This window comes from Prinia subflava, chromosome 27 (genome assembly GCF_021018805.1).
Source record: "Prinia subflava isolate CZ2003 ecotype Zambia chromosome 27, Cam_Psub_1.2, whole genome shotgun sequence".
In the NCBI taxonomy this organism is placed as follows: Eukaryota; Metazoa; Chordata; class Aves; order Passeriformes; family Cisticolidae; genus Prinia; species Prinia subflava.
In genome coordinates this window covers 3790400-3805296 of record NC_086273.1, presented here as the reverse complement: position 1 = coordinate 3805296, position 14897 = coordinate 3790400, and positions in this window count along the sequence as shown.

Genomic DNA, 14897 nt, shown 5'->3' with positions numbered 1-14897 from the left:
GAGGTGGATGTGCCACGGCTGGCTGCAGGCTGGGCACATGTCCTGCCCTCCTGCTCTGCTGCCAAGGGCAGCAATGATGGGCAGCTCTGGGCACCGCTCTGGGCACGGCCAGCATGGCCTGGGCACCACGGGCACTGGGACAAGGGGGACAGGAGCCTTCAGCTGACGGGTGGGTTCTGGTTTCTCTCCTTGCAGCCAGGCTCTGCGGGTGCTGAGGCTGCTCTGGGCTCTGCCAGGGCTCTGCTGGAGCTCAGCACCAGGCCAGAATCAGCCAAAGAAGAAATGGTGTGACCTGCAGCAGAGACTTGCTTGAGCATTTTGGCAATGCAGCTCAAGTTTGCAGAGTGTACATCTCCGAGGGAAAACATCACACCCTCCAAAAATGAACTTGTTCAATAACTTCTGAAATGAAATCAGTCTGATATGACTCCAAATGACATTTTTCAGCTTGCCCAAGCTGTAGCTCAGCCCTTCTCTGAACATTTCTCTCTCCCACCTGCCTTTAAGTTTCACAACTGCTCCCTCCTTTCCCCCAGTGAATTCCCAGCCCATCACAGTCTCCATCACACTGTTGCCTTCCTTGATGACCTTCACCACAAGGAAGACCAAACCCCAGGTATAGGGACTCATCCTGTCACTGGCTGAAGAGCAGCAATGTCTTGGAGGTTCGGTGGCATTTTAGTGTCATTCAGAGCTGCTGTCCAGCCCTCAGCTCTCCTCACTGCTCAGTTCCCACTCCCTTTCCTCATCGTTCCAGCAGGATGAGCTCTGTGAGTCCCCTTGAGTCTCCCCACTCTTCCCTGCCCACCCACCCACCTCACTCAGGTGAAGCTGAAGCTTCTTTGTCTCCTCTGGCACACCAGTGCAGTCCCCTCTGCAGGGAGCCCCAGCCCCAGGGCACAGCACACAGCAGGGCAGTGCGGGCTGGAGCAGCTGCCCTGCACCCCTGGCTTGGCTGTTTGTGGCAAGGAAATGCTCCCTGTTTGCAGCTCTCCCTGCAGGATGGCCCCAGGGCAGAGCCCAGCCGGGCTCCCCCTGCATCCCCTGAAGCTTGGGGCAGACAGTGGTGCCAGGGCTGAGGGTCATGGGGAGCACCCAGAGCTGTGGCTTGCACTCAGTGTTTGCAAGGGTTGTGTTCTCATCTCCTGCAGCCTGTGGGGAAAACAGGCTGAGCTGCCAGGCCAGCAGTGCCCCTGTGGGCAGGGACAAGGCTGAAGGGCTTTCCCATTGCAGAGGAGGCGGCACTGAGCCTTGGCAGGGCCTGGCAGGGCTGGAGCCGGGTCTGGCCTGCTGTGCGGGACTCGCTGCCACCAACCGGCCCCACCCGCCGCGCTGCGTCCTCCAGGGACAGAAGGGTCTGTGTGTGCCAGGGGCTCTGGGATGTGTCTGTATCCATGGACAGAAGGGTCTGTGTGTGCCAGGGGCTCTGGGATGTGTCTGTGTATGCATGGACAGAAGGGTGTGTATGTGCCAGAGCTCTGGGATGTGTCTGTACCCATGGAGAGAAGGGTCTGTGTGTGCCAGGGGCTCTGGGATGTGTCTGTACCCATGGACAGAAGGGTCTGTGTGTGCCAGGGGCTCTGGGATGTGTCTGTGTCCATGGACAGAAGGGTCTGTGTGTGCCAGGGGCTCTGGGATGTGTCTGTACCCATGGACAGAAGGGTCTGTGTGTGCCAGGGGCTCTGGGATGTGTCTGTGTGCATGGACAGAAGGGTCTGTGTGTGCCAGGGGCTCTGGGATGTGTCTGTATGTATGGACAGAAGGGTCTGTGTGTGCCAGGGGCTCTGGGATGTGTCTGTGTGCATGGACAGAAGGGTCTGTGTGTGCCAGGGGCTCTGGGATGTGTCTGTATGCATGGACAGAAGGGTCTGTGTGTGCCAGGGGCTCTGGGATGTGTCTGTATGTATGGACAGAAGGGTCTGTGTGTGCCAGGGTTTCTATAATGTCTTTGTACCCATGGCTATGGAATGAACACCAAGAGTGAAAGTGTCAGTCACATTCCTTGCACACTCCTTCCTTTCTGTACAAGGTTCTGTACACGTCCATGCACACCCTCACGTATTGATATATTAAAAGGATAGGGATGGATAGAGATTTCCCACAGAGCTCTAACTTTGGCATAATTCACTTGTAAGCCAAAAGCCAAGGGTTTTCTTTTCTTTTTTTCCCAGCTCAGTGTGAGTAGATGTCCAAGAGCTGAAGGGAGCAGCATTCAGGAGCAGTTGCAGGATTTCTAGGCAGCAAAGGGAGCTGACAACCATCCATGTAACTCACATATTCATGGGGATGGGCTCCCGGTTCTTTAGGAATATGGCACAATGGAGACACGAGACTTGGGAAAATCCCAGTTATCTGTGGATCTGTGCCAAGGGAGGAGCAGCAGAAACACTTTGTGTCTGCTTTGGGGGACACAAGGTCCAAGGAGCTGGGGTGGCAGAGGGTTACTTGGGCTGGTGGCAGGTGAAGTCCTGTTTCATGGCATCCCAGAGTGGCACAGGACAAAGCTCCAAGCACCACAACTCCACTGATAAACTCCTTGGGGTGCTTCACATCCTGGAGGAAAGGCTGCTGTCACAATCCATTGGCATTTCTAACTTTCAGTTGCAACACTTTAGGGCGAAGTTTCAAACTGCAGTATTTTTACCCTCAAGACACATTGATACACAATACAACTTCAATTTCCTATTGCTTCAACTGCACTTTAAAATAATATTAAAAAAACCCCAAAATCTTTAAAAAAATTATGCTGAGGTCAGTAAGATGGATCCATGTCATCAGAACATTTACAAAGTAAATAACTTAGTTCTCTTTTTCAAATGATCACTTACATCTTAATCCAAAGTTACAGAAGATTTTTTAATACACAATTTTTTTGTTGTCCTCTTTCATATTTATTTTAGTTTTTTTCTATACTACATTTCTTTTTAAGCAGATAACATGTCCCAAAAGACCTGTGCTTTTAGCTGCTGGGTCCCATGTGGAGCAGCTCCCTTCCCGCTGGCTGAGCTGCTCAGGCACAGCCCGGCAGCTCCTGGCCCTGCAGGGCTGAGGCTTTTCCCCGGTGCTGGGCACAGACTGATGCAGCAGCACTGCTGAACACAAGCACACACAGAGGGAGCAGAAGCAGCTGCCTTTGTGCACCTGCAGCTGCAAGGCCCAAACTCTGAGCAGACAGGGCTGCAGGGGTCTGGCAGGCTCCCTGTTTGCTGTGCTGCCCCACTTGTGGCCGGCCCAGCTCTGCAGGGCAGAGGAGAACAAGGGGCAGCTCCCTGCCAGCCCCAGCCCAGGGACCCCTGCGGCCCCGGGGCTTGGGGCACTGTCAGCACCCACTGCTGCAGCCACCGCCTCTGCTGGCACTGCCAGCAACAACCAACCTGGGGCTGAGCCCAGGGAGCAGCAGCAGGGCCTGGAGCTGATCCCTCACTCTGGGCAGGGCTGCACAAATGACCCCCACAGCAGCAGCAGCAGCACATGGAGCTGACTTTGAGCACAGCCCTGCCACTCTTCCCTCCCGTGTGCAGGGGTGTCACAGCAGCCTGAGGCACCTGGGATCCCTCAGGGCCAGCAGGGCCTTGAGATGGCAGCCCTGGGCTCCTGGGGCTTGTGCAAGGAACACAGGTGGGGACTCCCTCTCCATGTGCAGCTTCCAGATGGAAAAGGCTGCTGTGCCCAGGCAGCTCCAAGGGCACAGAAAGGAGGGGCACAACCACGGGATCTGTGCCAGTGCCACAGTCCTGGGCAGCAGCCACCGAGCACAGGGGAACAGAGGGCACAGCAAGAGGGACAAAAGCAGGCAAGGCCAGAGCCTGGGAAGAGCCAGAGCTGGGAGCAGGAACAGCTGCTCCATTGCACTCTTGGAGAAAGCTCTGGGCTGGTTCAAAGCTCTGAAAGGTGTGAAGGACAGAGAGGAGGCCACACCAAACACTGCTCCTGTTTCCACACCCTCCCCTCTCAGTGTCCCAGAAGGAATTGCATGAACTGTATTCTTCTCTCTGAGTCGTCTCGTTCAGCATGAGCAGCTGAGCACCAGGAGCTGAAGGAGCTGAAGCCTTAGGCCACAAGAGCTGAGCAAGAGGAAACTTTTGGAGCAAATCCCTGCTGCTAACATGGGCCTGGCTGAATCCAGCAGATGGAATCCTGGAATTATGGAATCCTTTCTGTTGGGAAAGACCTCTGAGCACATCCAGTCCAGCCGTTTACCCAGCAGTGTCAAGGCCAGCACTAAACCATGTCCCTGAAGTGCCAAGGCCTGGACAACAGGCCCTGAGTGAGGCCTGGACAACAGGCCCTGAGCCAAAGGTGACCTCTGGATGAACCTTCCAACCAAAGGTTATCTTTGTATCTGCTCATTCATGAAATGTACATGGTCATTAGTGCTGTGATAGATGTAACCACTCATTAGTGAAGCATGGATTGACCTTTCTGTATTTAGAAGCAGCACAAGGCCATGGAATCCGACATCTGGCCTTGTTTGGGGCTGTATGGTCAGAGTCAGCTCCCTTGGTTCCTCCTTGAGCCCTGGCCAGGCTTTGGGATGGACCCAAAAGGAGAATGAAACCAGATGTTCCTGCTACTAGAGGTTGTCTATTTGTTTATTCAGCATTATCAGAGCTGGGCCCTCTCCCAGCCAGGCTGGAGCCTCACCTGTGGCTGGAGGCCCCTGCAGGAATTCCCAGTGTGCGGGAGTGGCTCTGCAGCCCTTGGCTGTGACAGCTTCCCCAGCTGATGGGTGGGTCTGGGTGATGGCAAAGTCTGAGGGTGACTGCTGCTGTCTCTTTCTCAATCACTGCAGGCAATTCTTGGTAGTGATGATTGGGTGCATTGCTGAGCTTCTCCTTTTCTGATTCTTTGCAGTTTTGCATTAGAATAAATCACATCACTGCTGAACTTTGTGTCTGTGTCTTTGGTGCTGACCCTGCTCAGGAGCAGAACAGACACTGCAGGCCCAGAGAACCAAAGGTGCCTTGTGACACTGCGGGGCCTGGTGTGACCAAGGGGACCAGAGTGACCCTGTGGGGCCTCATGGAAGGAAGGGTCAGTTGTGCCACTGTAACCAAGGGTCCCACTCTGTCATTGCAGGACCCCTTGGAACCAAGGGGCCATTGTGGCACTGCAGGGCCTCAGGGAACCAACTCGACCATAGCAACGCCTTGGGGTCTCATGGAACCAGGGTGAAATTGTGACATTGTGGGGCCCCAGGGAATCAAGGACCCATTGTGACTCTTCATGGCCTCATGGAACCATGGAGACCATTCTGACACTGCAGGGACTCGTATAACCAAAGGTCCATTGTTTTCCTCTCCCTGGCATTGCAGAGTCCAGACTCTCCCTGCCCCTGCCCCAGCCCCACAGAGCAGCAGAGTCAGGTCTGGCCCTGCAGAAGGAACTGGAGGCCAGGGAGGTCAGGGACAGTGACTCTCTACTTCTTGAAGATTTTCCCCCTGGAGGTGTTTCCCTGTGCCTGATCTCTCCCTGCCAGCACTCACAGACCCCAAATCTCTGTGCTCTCTCCTTGGCCCTACAGAATCCTGCCTGTTTGCAGGGCACTGGCTGGGGACAGGTTCTGTTTGCAGGTGGGACAAAGGACAGCTCAGACTAAGTCTGATGGGTCCTGATGCTGAGGGAACAAGATAATGCTTGAACTATGCAAAAAGCTGTAGCTGTACAGAAATAAATATACGTTTTGTAACAAAGCATGTGAATTAAGCACTTTTAGAAATCAGCAAGTTTAGCAGAACAAGCTGTGTTGGTTTGGCACAGCCTGGTTTTTGGCAGCAGGGGCACCACACAGATGGCTCCTGTGGGAAGCTGCTGGAAGCTCCCACCATGTCCAGCAGAGCCAAAGGCTGATGGCTCTGAGGGTGGACGTGCTGCTGGCCAAAACTGGGCCAGTGAGAGAGGCTGGTAACGCTTCTGTGAGGACATAGCTAAGAAGAAAATCAAAACAAAGTCACAAGGTTTTTGCTGCTGGTCAGAGAAGAGGAGGAGGTGAGAACATGTGAGGGAAACAACACGGAGACACCAAGGCCATTGGAGAAGGAGGGGGAGGAGGTGCTCCAGGCTCCAGAGCTGAGATTCCTCTGCAGGCTGTGGTGAAGACAGTGGCAAAGCAGTTGTGCCCCTGCAGCCCCTGGGGATCCACAGGGGATGCAGAGATCCACTCCCAGCCCTTGGGGATCCACAGGGATGCAGAGATCCACTAACAGCCAGTGAGGATCCACAGGGGATGCAGAGATCCACTCACAGCCTGTGGGGATCCACAGGGGATGCAGAGATCCACTCACAGCCCCTGGGGATCCATGGGGGATGCAGAGATCCACTCTCAGCCTGTCGGGATCCACAGAGGATGCAGAGATCCACTCACAGTTCGTGGGGATCCACAGAGGATGCAGAGATACACTCCCAGCCCATGGCAGAGGTGCCCATGCCAGAGCAGGTGGATGCCTGGAGGAGGCTGTGATCCAGTGGGAGACCCAGTGGAGAGAGGGGGCCCTGCTTCCAGGCTGGAGCAGCCTGTCCTTGGAGGGCTGCACCCCGTGGGCAGAGAGACCCACCCCGCAGCAGTTTGGGAGGACACTGTGCCCGTGGGAGGGCTCACGTTGCAGCAGGGGCAGTAGGGCTGCTGCTGGTGAGAGTGGACCCACGCTGGGGCAGTTCATGGGGAGCTGTCTCCCCTGGGAGGGGCCCCACGGCCTCACAGGGGAAGGACTCCTCTCCCACAACAGCAGAGGAGAATCTCTTGGTGAAATGAGAAAACTCCCATGCCCTGTCTCCTGTGCTGTTGGTGGGAAGGAGAGAGGGGTGGGAGGAGGGGGAAAGGTGTTTTAGGGGCTTATTTTACTTCTCATTATCCTCCTCTGATTCTGTTAGCAATAAAATTCACTTTGCAAGTTAACTTGAGCCTTTTCTGAATTTGAAATATTTCTCCTGGTCCTTATCTCACTCATGAAGTTTTTGTTAATATTTTTTCCCTTCTCTGCCCAGCTGTGGCAGCAGAGGGTGAGCGAATGACTCTCATGGGTGCCTGGCATTGGGCCAGTGTCCAACCACAGCACAAGCTAACTGCAAAAAGCTGACCCCTGGCTATTTGAGCAGGCAATCTTATAGAGCATGTGCAGGAAGCAGGAGTAGTAAGTCCAAGCCCAAGGAAGTTTTCTGAGCTTTCATCAAAACGACCACCAGGAGGCTGACAACCACCTCGTGCAGAGACACTGCATGTGCTACAAGGGCTGACATATTCATGTGATTAGAAAATATGCTACAACATGAAGGTTAGGAAAGTGTAATGTGAACATTAAAAAAAAAGGTATAAAAGCTAGTGGTGTGAAGAATGGACAAGTGAGTTTGTTGTGGATCTATCTCCTCCACTCCCTGTATCAAAACAATAAATACCTGCTCTAAAGGCCATATACTATGCAGTACTGTTTCCTTGCCTAGTTTTCATGGTATTTGCCCACTTCATTGCCTGCAAAGTTGGATGCACATACATATGGTATTCCCAGTTGCTGGGAGCGGCTATCCAGACCCTGGTTTTGAAAGCTTTCACCAGCTGATGTGTGGAATGGCAAAGTCTGAGGGTAACTGGTGCTGTCTCTTTCTTAATCATTATGGTCAGTCTTCTGTAGTGATGACTGGATGCATTGCTGAGCTCCTCCTTTTGTGATTCTTTGCAGTTTTGCATTATATAAATTCCATTATTCCTTACATTTGGGTCAGTTTTTTGTGCTGACCCTGCCCACCTGCAAAACAGATGCTGCAGGCCCAAAGAACCAAAGGTGCCTTGTGACACTGCAGGGCCTGGTGTGAGCAAGGGGACCAGAGAGACACTGTGGGGCCACATGGAACCAAGGAGATCTGACACTTCGGGGACTCATATTTACAAGGTTCCATTGTTTTCTTCTCCCGGCCCCAGCCCCACAGAGCAGCCCAGCCCTGTCTGGCCCTGCAGCAGGAACTGGAGGCACTAGAGGTCAGGGACAGCCACTCTGTGTCTGCAGTGCTCAGGAGATGCTCAGCTCAGGCAGCTCCTGCAGCCCCAGGGCCAGCCCCGCTGCCCAGAACAGCAGCAGAGAGTTGGCCCCGAGGCTCCTCAGGCAGCTCCTGCTGCCCCAGGGACAGGGCAGCCTCTTGCCAGGGCTCCTCTGCACACCCAGGGGCTCCTGCTCTGCTCCTGGCACATGCCAGCTGCCCCCAGAGCCTTTCCCAGGGGAACACGTCTGTGCTGGCCTGAGCAGCCACTGCTGCAGCCCTGCCCTGCTGCCCACAGCCCCGAGCTGGGGCTGCTGCTCTGCAGAGCACGGGGGCTGTACTGCCCGGGGCCCTGGGCTGCCTCTGCTGGGCTCTGCTGCTCAGGTTGGGTCACAGAGGCAGCTGATGGTGCTCCCTGCACTGACCCCCTCCCACACAGCCTCTGCTGGGGCCATGGAGGGTGTTCAGAGGTGCCTGCCTTTTTCCAGGGCTGCCAGATGGCCTTGGGGCTGCCCTGCCACCTTCCCAGGCTGTGCCCAGAACAAAGACACAGCCCAGGCCCTGCTCTGCTGCTCCCTCAGCTCCATGCCAGCAGCTCTGGCTGTGCCAGGACACTGCTGTGTGCCCCCCTCCACACTCCCCCTCTGCCCCAGGCACTGGGCTTTGCTTTGCCAGGGCATTCCTGGAGCACATTGCTGACAGCAGCTCTGGAGGAGAGCAAAGCCTTCCTGGCCTGCCCTCAGGAGATGCCCTTTGCTGCTGCAGCTGCTGTGCTGGAGCCCAGCTGTGTCCCAGCAGAGCCCATGGCCTGTCCCTGCCTGTGGGCACAGCAGGGACACGCAGCAGGACAGTGACCAAGCTGCCACAGCCCTGGGGCCTTACAGCCACAGAAGGGCTGGCAAGGAGAGGCTGCAGCTGGGAAGAGCAGCTGTGGGAAGAGGCAGGGCCATTGTCCCTGGCTGTGCTGCTGTGCTGGGAGTCTCTTCCCTGCACCTCTGCTCACAGGCACTGCCTCTGCAGAGACATAGAAGGGCTCAGGAAGCATCTTGGACACACAGGGCAGAGCAGGACACTTTATTTTACCTCAATGCACAGTGATCATGGCTCCTCACTGTCTCTGCTTAACACAGCATGGTGGATACTGTGTGGGGAATGGATTTGTAGAGAATTCCCAAAGCCTGACAGAAGGCTCACATAGTATGCATCTGTATGAAAACTCTGAGATAAAATATGCTGACTTAGAAAGGTCATAGAATAGGACAGACATTGTTGAGAGAGAATTTTAACAAGAAACAAGTTTCAAATGATCACTTTGCAATTGGACATTTTTGAGAAATAGAACTAAGAAAGGTGTTTTTCAGTAGGACCCAGGTGAGGTATTTTTAGACGGTTGGTTTAAAAGTGTTAGAAGCATTGTGAGGCAAAACCTGATAGGCCAAAAAACTCTTATAATATATGGTAATTAGGAAATAGTTTGGCTTCTTACTGTGGTGGCATGAATTGTAATAGCTGTACTGTCTCATCCTTCTCATGAGACTTAAAATGGAATAAAGTATTTTAAAATGACTTTGAGGAGCCCGGTGTCTGGGTCAGAAAAAGGGATTGTCAAACAAAATTGATGTAACAATACTCTGACTAATGGCATCCCTTTATGGAAAGAGGTGTTTTTTTGGTGGGTTTTTTTTGGTTTTTTTTTTTTTTTTTTTTTTTTGTTTTGTTTTGTTTTGTTTTGTTTTGTTTTGTTTTAATTAGAATACCAAATAGCATTACAAAAAAGATACATGGCACAGAGCAGTATGGGTCTGTAATGAGTTCCATTCTGAATGCTATGCAGAAACAAACAGGCACTTCACTGTTTCTGAAAAGCACAGGGTGTTCATATTCCTCAGGGCATCCTCAAACTCCTGGTCCCTCAGGCTGTAGATGAGGGGTTCAGTGCTGGAGGCAGCAGCGAGTCCAGAAGTGACAGTGGCAGATGCAGGGATGGCCCCAGGCTGGCACAGGTGACCTTGAGGCTCTGCAGGGCCCAGGCCCAGCGGCTGTGCCAGAGTCAGGGCTGAGGTCACACTCTGTGGGCTGGGGCAGAGCCCAGGCACAAATCAGCCCTGGCCCAGCAGCTCTGCAGTGGTGGCCACCAGGCCGGGTGCCCAGGGAGCCTTCTGGCCATGGCCTGCAGGGAGCTGCTGCTGCTGCCAAGGTGCCTTTGGTGTGCCAGGCTCTCCCTGCACAGCTCCCAGCACGGCCCTCTGCCCTTGTGCCCGAGCCCTTCCCTGTCTTGGGGCTGGCCTGGGGCTGTTCCTGCAGCGGGGCCTGGCCTGGCCATGGCACAGCAAAGGCAGTTCCTGCTGCAGCAGGAGGCTCTGCCTGCAATGGGCTCCAACAACCCCAACAAGGCCCTGCTTGCAAAGCCCCCAGGGGGAAATGAAGAGCAGGGTCATGCTGCTTTTGGGGTGAATAATGCTGAACCCAGCCTGACTCCTCCATCCCAAAGTTCCACATCCTGAGAGGGAGCTGAAGCTGTGGCAGAGCTGGTCAAATCCCCAGGGAAAGGAACAACCAAGGGACACCACTGAGAGCTTCTGCAGAGCTGCTGAGCTGGCACAGCCTGGGCACATCTGACTGACAGGGCAGCACTGCAGACTAGAAAAGCCCCATCCCAGTTTTTTAACTGCAGCAGCTCCTGACATTTCCCTTCTTTGAGGGGTTTGGAGATTCCTCCCTGGGGTGGGGACACCCCTCAAGGTCACTGCCTGAGGCTGAACTAAAAAGATTTGCCCACAGTCATTGGTCTGGGGAAGTGACACTTATTTCTACTTAATAACTGGATTTGCTTCAATACGATTGCTTCAAAATTGCTTCCTAGAGCACTATATTAAAATAGATGTTAAAGCTCCTGTTCTGTGGAGTAAATAATTCTGATTAAAACCTTTTTGCATAATCATAAGCGTAATCAGTCATATCTATATGTATATAAATACTTCTGGTTTGCCATCCTTATTGCTGAGGGACAAAGTTGTACAAAGGTTCAATTTCACCTCTATAATCCTTTACACATAAATCCTTGACAAAGTCTGGGGCTGGGATTCGATCCAGGCACTCCCAGGCTCCTCTCACAGAAGAAGTTTAGAAAGTCTGGGGCTCCTACTTTGGGGGAGCTTGGGGGTATAGTTGGAGTGTTGGGGGTCCTTTCTGCACCTCCTGACCCAACAGGAGCTTCTCTACTAAACTGTGCCTGAAGCTGCCACTCTGCCCACGACAGGAACCCCTGTGTGTCTCTGTGACATCCCAGCTCTTTGGCAGCCTGGACACTCCTGGTATGTCCCCTGGAGCCCCTGTGAGTGTCTGTGACATCCCAGCTCTTGGCAGCCTGGACACTCCTGGGATGTCCCCTGGAGCCCCTGTGAGTGTCTGTGACATCCCAGCTCTTTGGCAGCCTGGACACTCCTGGGATGTCCCCATGAAGCCCCTGTGAGTGTCTGTGACATCCCAGCTCTTGGCAGCCTGGACACTCCTGGGATGTCCCCTGGAGCCCCTGTGAGTGTCTGTGACTTCGCATATCGAGTTTTCTCTCAATGCCTCCGAGGGTCCAGCCAGCGGAAAAATGGCTTAATAAAATAGCGAGACGGCTTCTCAGGATATGCTTTGTAAAATAAAGATTTTAATAACAGCAAAAATAATAAACATTACAAAATGAAAAGAGATAAGCTGAGCACAGTGTACCAAGCACAGTTACACTGGCTAAGGCATTCCCAAAAAGCCACGTGCACCCCTTGTGCTGGCTCTTTAATACTCGATGGTCTAGGTGGGCTTATTTGGCTCCTTGCCCAATGAGATGGACACCGGGCTTTGAGGTGCACTTCTAAAGCCCTATCACTGTGTCTGTGCTGGTACTAAGCCAATTTCAGCAAGCAGGCTATAGAAAATTCTAGTTTAACTTCCATATATAGAAACACCTGCTCGGGTACAGAAATGCACAACTACACTCAATGTTCTTTAGGAGCACAGGGATGGCACCACTGCACTCCTGACACTGCCTGTGACAAATTGGCTCCTTGGCAGTGTAGAGACACCTCTGTTGTCACTGTGGAGCCCTGTGACTGTCACCTCATGACCCTCTAGGAAGATTAAGGACCCCTGGGATATCACCATGGAGCCCCTGTGACTGAGTGTGACCAAAGAGATCTTCAGGAGCCCAGAGACCCCTCAGATGCCACCATGGAGCCCCTGTACCTGCACGTGAGCTCACAGCTCTTTGGCAGCTGGAAACCCCTGGGATTTATTCCATCTGCTTTGCTGAGGATGGATCCTCAGCAACCTGGAGGTTCCCTGATGAATTTTAGTTCTCCAGAGCCTTGTTCATTCTTCAGCTCTTCAGTTCAGGAATTCATTGCCAAAGCCTAATTATTAGTCCAAAACCACCTAAGAAGACAATCCTCTGGGAATAATTTAATTTTAAGTCTTCAATTCTTCTGTGGTTTATTGTACAGATTTCAGGAGTATATTCAAAGAAAATATACCACATTTTTTATGCATGGTTATTTTTTCCATATTAGTTTTGTTTTCCTTTTTATGGATTGATATCAGAAATCTCCAGGTGATATTGATCTCTAGCACCTCCTAAGGCACTCTGCATAGATCTGAAAATCAAGACCCTTCATGACTGACAATCAATCACACTTTGTCCCTACCTCTACCCCACAGTTTTCCTCATCCAACCCCTGGGACTCAGAGCAGCCTTGTGCAAATCTGAGCTTTCTCCACTCCAGGCTGTGCCTGCAGCTTTCAGCTCCTTGGCACCAACTCCCACCTGCTTTCCTTGCAGAAGGAGCTGCCTGAGACACAGAGGGATGTTCATTTATTGTCAGCCAACAAAACCAAGGGAAGGCACAGCTCCATGGAAAACACAAGTCCAGCCAGTGAAACAAATAGAGGGGACTATCAGGATTTCTTCTCCTGCCAAGGTAGAATTCCAGGAATTTCCTGGTGTCTCCTGGTGGGAAAACTTTGACATTTCTTCAAAGTGCTCAAATGACCCAGCTAATGAAGATGTGCTTGTGCACCTCACAAGCTGCAGGTCCCCTACAGCCCTGCAGGGCTCCTGTCCCATCTGCTCTGCCCCAGTCTGAAACAGGGACCAGCATTGTCCCAGGATCAGTAGAGAGCTGAATTGGAAAGGACTTCAGCAAGTCAGCAGCCCAAGCTGTCAGAAACTGGGTCAGACCAAGTGGTTCAAGGCTTGATTTGGTGTGGATTGGAAAATCCCAAAGGACAGGGAGGAGGCAGCATCTCAGCACCTGGCTGAGCCCATGGGAACAAAGGTTTCCTCCTGTCCTGGCTGAACCTCCCCTCTTTCACCCCATCCTCATTGTCTTTTGTCTCCCACCAGGCCCCCGGTGAAGAGCCTGGCTCTGTGTTCTCCATCCCCTCCTGGGTGGCTCTGCCAGGCTGGCATGAGGAGCCCCTCAGCCTTCCCTGCTCGGGGCTGGACAAGCCCAGCTCCCTCAGCCTCTGCTCACAGCCAAAGGGCTCCAGCCCCACCTTGGAGCCCTTCCCTGGCCCTGCTGCAGCTGCCAGACATCTTTCCTGCCCTGGGGAACCCAAGCCAGGCCACAGTGCCCTGGATAATGCAGGTCCTTGATGTCCTGGTGACACAGCCCAGCCCCTTGTGCCCGTGTCAGGCTCTGGGGTGGATCCTGTGGAACATCCTTTGGTGGAGGCTGTGGCTCCAGGGGCACCGGGGGGATACCGGGGGACAGGGGAGCCTGCTGGGCATGAACAGCATTGGACTTGTCTGGGGGGAAACTGTGGGGGGGGGCTGGGGCAGAGTGACCAACCCAGTGACCTCACACAGCCCCCTGTGATGTCACACAGCCCCCTGTGATGTCACACAGCCCCCTGTGATGTCACACAGCCACCCTGTGATGTCACACAGCTGGTCTCTGATGTCATAACCCCCTCTGTGGTGTCACACAATTGGTGTGTGATGTCATAGTCTGCTCTATGATAATAGACCTCTTCCCTGTGATGTCATAGCTGGCTCTGTGAGGTCACCGAGATTGCCTATGATGTCACAGCTTGTGAGTGACCTCACATAGCCCACTCTGTGATGTCAGAGCCCACTCTGTGACCTCATGTTACCAGATGATAAATGGTCTGCACCTGGTGAGATAACACAATACTTGTTCTCCAAAACCACTGCCGTTTGGAAACCAAACATATGCCATGGTGGTGGTCAGAGGTGCCTGGGGTACAGTGAGAATGAAATTATTGAGTTTTCAAATATTTTGTTAAAGAAGGAAGGGCATCTACTAAACTTCTACATTGGACTTAAAGAGGGCAAATTTTAGCCCATTCAGGATAGAGATTTGGAGGGTACCAAATCAAGTTCTGATTTTTGAAGGGGAAAGAGCCACTAAAAACAAAGGGTTCCAAGATGGGTGGACACACTTAAAGAAAAGAAATCTTGAAGAAATAGGAGCAGGCTGTCCCTCTGTGCCAAACTGTGAGCTAGCAAGGAAAACGACTGGTCTGGCGGGGCATGGAGCTTTTGCAGGTACTCAGGGGGAAAAAAAAGAGGGTGCTTCACCTTTAGTCACAGAGACAGGAAACTCAGGAAGTGTTTAAGGATGTCGTTAGGTCATGTAGAAAGAAAATTAGACAGGTGAAAGCTCAACTAGGACTTAACCTGGGTGCTTCTGTGAAGGACAATAAAAATGTTTTTATCAATTCATTTATGGCAAAAGGACAACCCTTTTTACTTACTGGGGGGGATATGGTTATCAAAGATGAGGAAAAAGCTGAGGTACTTAACCACTTCTTTGGCTCAGTTTTCAGCAATAAGACAGATTTTCCTTGGGCCAAGTATTCTCCCGAGTTGGTAGATGGGCAGAGGGAGCAGAAGAGCCCCCCTGCAATCCAGCAGGAAGCAG